General features: G+C 44.2%; 1 pseudogene; it reads left to right on the top strand.

The window, feature by feature from the left end:
• On the top strand, window positions 1-11,548 carry LOC136519787 (3-ketoacyl-CoA synthase 6-like; annotated as a pseudogene).
• The last annotated feature ends 325 nt before the right edge of the window (window positions 11,549-11,873 follow it).

Below are 11,873 nucleotides of genomic sequence, written 5' to 3'. Positions count from 1 at the left end.
ATGAGTCCATCGATTCATATGTGCCTCAAAATCGTCTACGAGAAGATTGTAGACAATTTCCTCCTGATAGTCGCTGTGCCACTCACCATTGCCGCAGCAAATTGCGATGGCAAGACTCGAGCCTAACGAATCCACAGATCGAATTCAATCCTTGAGTCATCCACAGATCTTGTCAATTTTGTTGTTCTTGGCTATCGCAGTGATCGTATATTACATGCAGCGCCCATGCATTATTAGATAATTAGACATTTTCATGGTCAATTTAATCCAGAAATAAAACATCAGTAGGCTTGTGACGACATATATGTGCATGTGTATATCACTAACAAACGCTACAGCATGCAAGTATGACATATAGATCGATACAATAAGAACGCAAAGTGCGCTAATCACAGAGTTAAGATTGTACCCAGCGGACGGTCCGATGCCGAGGGCATCAGAGGCTCCATTCGCACTAGTCGACATAGTGCGTTGCTCGAAGTCATGGACCATAGTCGATGCAGGAAGGTATTCGCAGTGCAGTCCCACGAACGGTCACCAGGAAGAAGACGGGTTCCGTGATCGATCACCAGGAAGAAGACGTCGGACGAGCAGTCGTGGAATCGCTCCCCAAAAACCTAATCGCCGAACACCCCGTGCAAGGTTCGCAGGCGGACGAGGGTTCCGGAGGCACCCTGCTCTCCCGCTACTCCGTGCGCGCAGAGTTACGGGACGGGGAAACCCAAACGGCGGCTGAGATGTGGTCTCTCAGAAGCGAAGCGAAGCGGAAGATCTGGACTGACGGAGGACTTGAGATTTATGGCTGTGACGGAGAGGGAGAAGCGCAGCGGAGGATCCCATGAGATGGAGACACGAAGAGATGATAACTGGCGCAATCAATTCACCTCCACCATAAAGGAGAGAAACTCCCGTGATTATGTAGATTAAGTGGCAAAACCTGGCCACGCCCGCCCGCTCGCCGCCTGCCTCGCCTCGAGCCCACGGCCACGGCCTCGGCCTTGGCCCGGCCAGCGGCGGCGGCACGCGCGTGGCACTCCTTTGTCCTTCTCTCAGCTTCTCAATTAAGATGGATAATTTCCAACCAAATAAGCTGAGTAAATGTTCAGTCAAAATCCCATACGGTATTAAACCATACAACGCTTAATGTTACATATCATAGAGTTTTATTTGATTTATTAAATATTATACGGGCCAAGCCCATAATATATCCAACAATCCCCACCAAACTCTAGGGTTTATAACAAAGTAGTCTTAGAACCACATTTCTTTTATATACAAGTGTTTCGATAGAGACTATTAAGTTGAACATCCATTTAGAGCAATAGTTTCACTCAGTCACAACTGAACAATGGACTAAGCCTTGAATTTATAGTTTTATGTGAGGTGAATATCACTAAAGTCCTTAGCTGATACTAGGCTGCAAAAGATATCCCCTCTATTTGGAGCATATAAGTCATACTCCAGTGCCTTTCATGAATATTTAGAGATCACCTAAATCTCATAGACTGTGACCAGCAGTCTGACTCATATAGGTGTGTTCCTCAAAAGATATTATGTAGGACAATATCTTTGCTTTAGCAAGCCACTTGAAACACATTAAGGTAAAAACCAACCTGCCTTACAGAAAGCAAAGATATGCATCAGAAATGAGTGTTACTAAGGATCTTTCCTCACAATTTACTACTAGCTTGTTTCACCATCCTACTTTACGGGATCTCCGATCACATAGAACAGGTTACCACTATAGTAAATTTCATTTAGGTCTCAAACCCATCTCTCTCATTGCACTTTCTATCACATTGCGTGACAGACTCTTAGTGAATTGATCTGCCAGATTGTTAGACGTGTGAACATAGTCCAACGCTATTACTCCAGAGTTTCTCAATTTTTTGACAGATTTTAGTCGTCTCTTAACATGCCTTGTGGACTTCATGTTATCCTTAGAACTGTTAACCTTCGTAATCACAGTCTGGTTATCGCAGTTCATAGAAATAGCCGGTATGAGTTTTTCAACAACCGGTAAATCCATAAGGAGATCACGAAGCCACTCGGCCTCAGAGCCAGTGGTGTCTAATGCTGTGAGTTCTGCTTCCATTATAGACTTCGTTAAGATAGTCTGCTTGTAAGACTTTTAGGAAACAGCACCACCTCCAAGCGAAAACACATATCCACTTATGGCATAAAGCTCATCAGCATCAGAGATCTAGTTGGCATCACAATAGCCTTCCAGCACCTTCGGATGTCCGGTATAACGAATACCATAGCTCATAGTGCCTTTTAGATAGCGCATCACTCTCTCAAGAGCACGCCAATGATCATCTCCTAGGTTTTAACACAAATCGGCTCAGCTTGCACACAGCAAATGAGATGTTTGGCTTGTTGCACTAGCAAGAAACATGAGCGAACCAATGATCTGGGAATATCTCAATTGATCCCTTGCTATTCTTTGATTTTTCCTCAATAACACACTCGGGTCATAAGGTGTACGAGCAGGTTCACAGTCACTAAACCCAAAGCGACTCAGCACATTTTCCACATAGTGGGATTGTAACAGAGTTACCCCACCATCACCTTCTCTTAGAAGCTTGATATTAAGAATAACATCAACCTCTCCCAAATCTTTCATTTCAAAATTATTAGATAAAAATTCCTTCACCTCCTCAATCACTTTGAGGCTGGATCCAAAGATCAATATGTCATCAACATATAAGCACAAAATAACTCCTTCACCCCCACTATACCGATAGTACACACATTTGTCAGCTTCATTCACAACAAAGCCAGCAGATGTTAGAGTTCTGTCGAACTTCTCATGCCACAACTTAGGAGCTTGTTTTTGGCCATATAATGACTTTAATAATTTACACACCTTGCTTTCTTCACCATTTGCTACAAACCCATCCGACTGGTCCATATAGATCTCCTCCTCTAATTCTCCATTTAGGAAAGTTGTCTTAACATCCATTTGATGAACGATAAGACCATAGGAGGCTGCCAGGGAAAACAAAACTCAAATTGTAGTCAATCGGGCAACCGGTGAATAAGTATCAAAGAAATCATCACCTTCCTTTTGAGTATAACTCTTGGCCACAAGTCTTGCCTTGTACCTCTCGATAGTACCATTAGGCCTAAGCTTTTTCCTGAACACCCATTTGCACCCATAGGGACAATCAACTATTTCTCAAGTTCCATTAGATATAATAGAGTCCATCTCACTCTGTACTGCTTCCTTCCATAAGTTAGCATCAGGAGAGAAATATGCATCTTCAATGGTCGTTGGTGTGTCATCCACAAGGTACATAATATAGTCATCTCCAAAAGATTTTGCAGTCCTCTGTCTCTTACTTTTTCTAGTGACTATAGTGTCATCCTCCTCAGGATTTTGTATATAGGGTTCCTCAATTTGTTCTATCGGAGTAAAATTTTCATGCTCATGGGGAATTATAAATTCGTGACCAGTCGTGCTCGGTGCATTTTTCATGGGAAATTCATTCTAAATAATGTAGCATCTCTAGATTCCATGATTGTATCAACAGCCATCTCAGGAACACTAGAATTTATAATTAAAAATCTATAACCCACGCTGTGAATAGCATTACCAAGGAAAACACAATCAACAGTCTTTGATCCAAGCTTTCGTTTTTTGTTTATTGGCACATTCACCTTTGCCAAACAACCCTAGGTTCGTACGTAAGAGAGATTTAATCTCTTCTTCTCCTATTCCTCGAATGGTGTAATTTCTTTGTTCTTTGTGGGCACTCTATTTAGGACATGACACGCTGTCAATATAGCCTCACCCCACCATTCCTTAGATAGTTCCGCAGTCTCTAACATGGCATTAACCAAAATCAGTTAGAGTGCAATTCTTTCTCTTTGCAATCCCATTGGACTGTGGTGAGTATGGTGGCGTCCTCTCATGAATAATTCCATGCACCGCGCAAAACTCAGAAAATTCATTTGAAAAATATTCTCCCCCGCGATCGGACCGTAAACGTTTGATTTTCTTCTCAAGTTGATTTTCTACCTCAGCTTTATAGACTTTAAAATATTTTCTACCTCAGCTTTATAGACTTTAAAATAATGCAACGCTTCATCTTTAGTTTTCAATAAATACACGTAACAAAATCTAGTACAATCATCTATAAATATCATGAAGTATCGTTTACCGCCTTTTGTCAATTCGCCATTCATTTCGCATAAATCAGAATGAATGAGTTCTAATGGTGCCAAGTTCCTCGCCTCAGCAGCCTTGTGAGGCTCGCGCAGTTGCTTCGATTGCACACACACCTGGCACTTAGATTTTTTGACTAAGTTAAATTTTGGGATTAAATTCAGATTTGCAAGCCACGTGAGACAGCCAAAATTAATGTGACAAAGTCGTGAATGCCATATATTCGACTCATCCAAAACATTAACATTGTTCACTACTTTATTACACACATCATCAAGCAAGGATAAGCAGAACAAGCCTCCGCAATCATAACCTTTTCAAACAAATGTTCCGTGTCTCGACACAACACACTTATTGGACTCAAGCATAATTTTAAAGCCATCGCGACACATTTGAGAACCGCTAACAAGATTCTTCTTGATGAAGGGGACATGCTGCACGTTCTTTAATAACACCGTCTTTCCCGAAGTAAACTTCAGAACGACCGTACCAGCACAAAAAACACGTGCATGTGAATCATTTCCCATCAGCAAGGCTCCAGTCCTGCCGGCCTGATAGGAAGTAAACAAAAAACATCAGCACACACATGAATATTAGCACCACTATCCATCCACCACTCAGGTAAAAGACAAACTAAAAGAACAAAAGGTAAAGAATTACCATACCCAGATGTTCTTCCTCTAGTTTTGATAATCACCACGTTTGCTGATTTCTTTTCTTGCTTATATTTGCGGTCTAGGAACGCACTTGCCCAATGCTCATCACTCCCACAAACAAAGTAGCCTCTACCTTTCTTGTTGTTTTTCTTTTTAAACTGAACAGTTTGCTTAGGCTTTGTATTGTTGTTCTCTTGTATGTTCTTCTTCTTTTTATTACGGGATGCAAATAAGTTTTTCTTCTGCACAATATTGGCAGCGGAAGACTTAACTTCTTTTCCACGGTTGTCTTTTGCTCTCGCCCTCTCCTTAACATCAAGAGATCCAATAAGCTTAGCCATGCTAAACTCTTGTCTCTTGTGTTTTAGAGAAGTAGCAAAATCCCTCCAAGAAGGTGGCAGCTTAGCGATTATACCGCCGGGCACAAACTTGTCGGGTAACAGATATGGAAAATGTTCTAGTTCCTTTGCTAGCGTCTATATCTCATGAGCCTGTTCCACTACAGAATGGTTTTCAACCATTTTATAGTCATATAGCTGCTCCATAAGGTACAACTCACAACTAGCATCAGAAACTCCAAACTTTGCCTCAAGAATATTCCATAACTCTTTGTCTGATGTGCAAGATATGTAGTTTTCTCATACTTAGGATGAAGTGCACTAATCACAGCGCCTTGAAACAGGTTATCGGCAGCCAAGGACTTTTGCTCCTCCTCATGAATAAATTGTTCAGGCTTCCCCTGTGCGGCGTGATAGCAATTCATAGCAGTCAACCACAACACCATCTCATAAGTACGCCATAATGGGAATGGGGATCCCGATCTTTCGTCAGGTGATGGTAACTATCGTTGTGGCAGAGAATGACACACCGATCCGGCTTCAGATCGAAAGATCGAACCCTGCAATCTTAGCACCACAGCTCCTCTGGTTATCAACCAAGTAACGGACCAGGTTGACCTCGCCAAGAAGGCTAATCCCTGCTTGCGCAACGAAGAACACAAGCAAGAATAAGAAAGAACGCAACCAAATTGCAGATGAATGATTATCTCACGAAGTTGGGGTCTCACAAACCGATGAACGGCAAAACTGTTCTTGACAGAATAATCTAAGTAAAACTCGAAAACCTAATGACGGCGGTGGCATATGATTATAAAAGGTCTTAGGGTCGTCGCCTACCCTGGACGCGCCCCCTAATGGGACCAAACACGATACACGGTCCAACGGACCAAAAGAAGGTGTCGCAGCACCCTGGCAGATTCTAGACACTGACTTGTTTCGACGATTACCATTGATTCCGAAGATCTTTTGACATGAAACCACTTGGATTGGCATCCTTATCAAATTATCTTTCCATCCATATGTGGATCATCGAAAACGGAGTCCGGATGCGTCCTGGGTGACCAGTTTAAGGCAGACTGGTCCTGGAGGCCGAGGCAGACTCGAATTCTTGTTGGACTGGGCCTCCGACTTGTGTTGGACGTCCTTGCTGGTCATCATCACCTCCACCACTTCCTCTAAGTCCTTCATGACCCTCTCCAATATTCCTAAGCAAGATAACATCATTAGGTAGTAGTCTATTCTCAAAAGTATGAAAAATATCGCTTAAGAACGAGCTCACCTCTAAATTGAGTTGTTGCTTTCGAGCCCGGGTCATTGGACCTTGCATGACGGTTGGAGGATCAGCGGGTACCTCTGAAGAAGTGATGTCCTCATCATGCCATATCATAAAATTCATAGCACGCCATATCATAAAATTCTTGCCATCAAAATTCTTCGGCTTTAAAGCAACAGCAAAACCACTGACAGAAAATTACCTAACATTAGGTTTTTAGATTGTTAGATAATTAGGTATTTTCATGGTCAATTTAATCTAGAAATAAAACATCAGCAAGTTTGTGACCACATATATGTGCATGTGTATATCACTAACAAACGCTACAGCATGCAAGTATGACATACAGATCGATACAGTAAAAACGCAAAGTGTGGTAATCACAGAGTTAAGATTGTACCCAGTGGAGGCTCCCATGCCGAGGGCATCGGAGGCTCCATTCGCACTAGTCGACATAGTTCATCGCTCGAAGTCGTAGACCACAGTCGATGCAGGAAGGTGTTCGTAGTGTAATCCCACGAACGGTCACCAGGAAGAAGACGGGTTCCGCGATCGATCACCAGGAAGAAGACGTCGGACGAGCAGTCGCGGAATCACTCTCTAAAAACCTAATCGTCACACACCCCATGCAAGGTTGTCAGACGGACGAGCGTTCCAGAGGCACCTGCTCTCCCACTACTCCGTGCGCGCAGAGATACAGGACGGGAAACCCAAAGGGTGGCTGAGATGTGGTCTCTCGGAAGCGAAGCGAAGCGGAAGTTCTGGACTGAAGGAGGACTTGTGATTTATGGCTACGACGGAGAGGGAGAAAGGCAGCGGAGGATCCCAGGAGACGGAGACACGAAGAGACGGTAATTGGCGCAATCAGTTCGCCTCCACCATGAAGGAGAGAAACTCCCATGATTATGTGGATTAAGTGGCAAAACCTGGCCACGCCCGCCCGCTCGCCGTTTGCCTCGCCACGGCCTCGGCCCGGGCCCATGGTCCGGCCGGCAGTAGCGCGCGTGTGGCACTCTTTTGTCCTGTTCTCAGCTTCTCAATTAAGATGGATAATTTCCAATCAAATAAGTTGAGTAAACGTTTAGTCAAAATCTCATATAAAATTAAACCATACAACACTTAATGTTACGTATCATAAAGTTTTATTTTATTTATTAAATATTATACGGGCCAAGTCCATAATATATCCAACACGCATGGTGTACCTCGTCGACTATGCTTGCTTCCACCCCACATATAACTACCGTGTTTCCTATGCCGCTTTTGTTGAGCATGTCCGGCAAGTTAGGTCTGGTTTAGTTGGCGAATTTTTTGGCGAAATTGTACTGTCGCATTTTCGTTGTTATTTGACAATTAGTGTCCAATCATAGTCTAATTAGGCTTAAAAGATTCGTCTCGTGAATTTCATCTAAACTGTGTAATTAGTTTTATTTTTTATTTATATTTAATACTTTATGCATGCGTCCAAATATTCGATGTGACGGAAAATCTTGAAAAATTTTACAAAATGGAAGGGAACCAGACAGACACTCAGCCATTTCAGTGAGCGTAGCTTCCGTTTCCTGACACGCCTACTCGAGCGATCAGGCCTTGGAGAGGAGACATGCCTTTCTACAGTGGGCCAGTACACTAATAACCTGTTTGGCAGGGCTCCTTGCCCAGCGGCTCCGGCTCCCATTGCACTGCGCAACACTGTATGTTACTGTAGCAGCGAAAAACGGCTCCGGCTCCGGCAGGAGGAGCCAAAGAAGCCTTCAATTGGGTGCTCCGGCGGCTCCTCTACAGTGATGCTACAGTAGCAGGAGCCGGAGCCGCTCCAAACAGGTCCTAAACCCTACAAGTACTGCACGTTGGAGGCTGCTCGCGAGGAAGCTCAGCTCGTCGTCTTCTCAGCCATTGACGATCTATTTGCCAAAACGAGCATTTCTCCTCTCACCATTGACATTCTTGTCGTAAACTGCAGTGGATTTTGTCCGACGCCAGGTTTCCCCGACATGATCATGAACAAGTACAAGATGTGTAGTGACATCCGCAACTTCCATCTATCTGGAATGGGGTGCAGCGCGGGTTTAGCCTCCGTAGACCTCGCCAAGAACCTTCTGCAAGCCATGCCGCGAGGGGCACGGCCGTTGGTCGTATCAACAGAAACTCTCACACCCAGCTATTATTTTGGAAACGAGCACTATCGGAAACCGACTCTTTGCCAAATGTTGTTATATTTGTCGAGTGCATTTTCTCGAGCACTTGACAAAAATATTTGTCGAGTGCATTTTCTCGGGCACTCGGCAAACAAGTTTTTTTTCCAAGTGCTACGAAAAAAACACTCAGCAAAATAATTGCACTCGGCAAACAAACTCTTTGCCGAGTGCTGCAAAAAAACACTCAGCAAAGAAGTAAGTTTGCTGAGTGTTTTTTTTTTTGCACTCAGCAAAGAAGTAAGTTTGCTGAGTGTTTTTTTGGCACTCAGCAAAGAAATAAGTTTTTTTCCTCTTATAACCTTGAAACTTTTTCTACACTCCACATAGAATATGTGGTACTCCATGTTAAAATTTGGTATATTTCTAGATCTGTCTACTATATTTAATTATTACATTTCAAGCAATTTTTTGAATCAAGTCAAATTTGAATTGCAAGTTATTCAAATAATAGAATAAAATGAGTACAAAAATGGTATTCATGTTATTGAGTCCAGTGTGAGGCCTTACCCAGGAAATAAAAAGAAATTTCGAACATCTTGTTCAGGAAACACGACCACGAACGTGTGGCTGAATGGTTTTTAAATTCTAAAAAACGCAAACCAAGTCTGAAATCATGAGATTTGTCATGATGTGATGATATCATACGTGGAGGTTGTGGTAAAAATTTGAGAACATTTCGCACAATTTGTCATGTACGATGTTTAAACACTGAATCATCTCAGAAGAAGAATCGTAGCGTTGAGAAGGAATCGATAAGATTTAGAGTCAAAGTCACGGTCGAATTGGGGTTTGACTTTAAAACTTTTTGTATAGGCAATACAGAACATAGATTGTTTCATGTGAAATTTTGGTAATTTTTTGGATCCATTTTATAATTTTAATTTATTAAGTGCAATTATAGAATTTTAATTGATATAAATTAAATTTGAGCTGTAACTGCATAAAATAATAGAATCATATTCGTAGAAAAATCATATATATATTGTTGAGTCAATTTGACAAGGTATTTTCAAAGTACATCGAACAAAAAAAAAGGAAAAACGCGTTATGGAAAACAAGGAAATGAAAAAATAACTAATACATTTGCCGAGTGCCCCAAACCTTGACACTCGGCAAAGCCATCTTTGCCGAGTGTCCTAGCTCCACACTCGGCAAACTCAACACTTTATAAACTTAAAGAAACACGTTCTGCCACGTCAGTGATCCGTGTCTCCAAAATCGAGCTCTCCCATTGGTCCGAACCTCCTCTTCCTAGATCCCTCCTCTCTTATCCCTTCCCTCTCCCTCTCTCCTTATCCATTCCTCTCACCTCATCTTCCAAGGGGCAAGGGTAGGGATGAAAACGGATCGGATACGGACGGATATCACCGATATTACATTTGTTTTCATATTTCTGCCTGGATTCGGATTCGAATACGGATAGTGTCAACTATGTCGGATAGGATACGATTGGATATCGACATCATAAATATGCGATTTGAGTATTCGGATACGGATACGGTATCGGATGTTGGATATCCGGACTCGGATACGGATAGATCTCAACCCCTCTAAACGGATTCGGTTTCAAATACGGTCGGAAAATATCCGTACCGTTTTCATCCCTAGGCAAGGGGCAAGGGGCAGGAGAGCGTCGGCGGGCGCGGGACACCGGCCGGCGGTGGGCGGCGCGGCACGGGTCACCAGCTGGCAGTGGGCGGCGTGGCAGGGCAACAGGAGGCAGCCATGGCCGGGCGCGCTGGGCGGGTGGGCGGGGCGACGCGGGCGGCGGGGGCCGAGGTTGTGGCGGCGCGGGCGGCGGAACGGCGACCGCTGCGGGTGCGCGGGCGGCTGGAGCCGGGAGCAGCCGAGCGGCGAGAGTGGCGGGAACGGCAGCGGGAGCACTAGGACACAGCGGCGTCGGTGCGTTCCATGGCCGTCGTCGTGGCCGCCGGTGCGCGCTTGTTGGACACCGAGCGGCCACCGGTGCGGACCATGCCGGTCGGGGACAGGCACGGCGCGAGCGGGCTTTTTTATTTTCGTAAAAACCATTGTTTGTCGAGTTTTTGTACCGTCGACACTCGGCAAACAAGACATATTTGCCGAGTACTGATGCCGTTAGACACTCGGCAAACGCGCCATGAACGTCTTCTCGCCGTCACGTTGCTTTTTTTTCGAGTGTCGGTTTTAGCACTTGGCAAAGTCTTTGCCGAGTGCCCGATAAAAAACACTCGGCAAAAAAAACGTTTGTTAACTCTGTATACACCGAGTGCCATTTGCCGAGTGTAACACTCGGCAAAACCTTTGCCGAGTTTTTTTTGGGCTTCGCCGCACAGCAAATTTCCAGATTCCCGGTTGTGGAGAGAGCTATGCTGCTTCCATATTGCTTGTTCCGCATGGGCGGAGCTGCCGTGCTGCTTTCAACATCACCCGCAAAGGCCCGTTTTCGACTCGAGTATGTCGTTCGGACACACGCTGCAGCAGACGACAAGTCATACCAGTGCATCTATCAGAAAGAGGATGATAAGGGAAACAAAGGGGTGGATCTCTCCATGGATCTCATGGGCGTTGCTGCCAGGACGCTCAAAGCCAGCATCACCACCATTGCGCCGCTCGTCCTTCCAGCCTCCGAGAAACTTTTGTTTGCAATGTCCTTCGTATCTACGAAGCTTCTCAGAACGGGGACCAAGTTGTACGTGCCTAACTTCCTCACAGCGTTCGAGCATATTTGCATCCATGCAGGTGGGCGTGCAGTGATTGATGAGATCCAGCGCAGCCTAGGCCTGTCAGACAAGCATGTTGAGTCCTCCAGGATGACACTGCAAAAGGGAGATCGAGTATGGATGATTGGATTTGGTTCTGGATTCAAGTGCAACAGTGCAGATGGGCCATGGGCTACGTGCATCCATCGTTATCCAGTGCATGATCCTTAATAAGATCCACAAAACCAGTTGGGTCAGTACTGTGCGTACATTGTCATTGTCTGCGTTGTAATGTGTAATCACAAAAAAAATATGGATAATTAAGTGCTCTCTTTCTACCAATCCCCCTGCAACATAATCAGACTTCCCCTCTCCAATATGCAGATGACACTCTCATCTCAACTTATATGCAAGGTTGTAGCAAACAACTTTTTTTTGAAAACTCTACTTGCGAACACTTGATGATTATTACGCTAAATCCATCAGCAGCTATTGGTACTTTTTCAAAGCTAGACTTGCATGCGCACTTGATGATTATACCAAATCCATCAGTGCT

This window comes from Miscanthus floridulus, chromosome 18 (assembly GCF_019320115.1).
Source record: "Miscanthus floridulus cultivar M001 chromosome 18, ASM1932011v1, whole genome shotgun sequence".
NCBI classification, from domain to species: domain Eukaryota; kingdom Viridiplantae; phylum Streptophyta; class Magnoliopsida; order Poales; family Poaceae; genus Miscanthus; species Miscanthus floridulus.
This window is presented reverse-complemented; position numbering and strand designations above follow the sequence as displayed.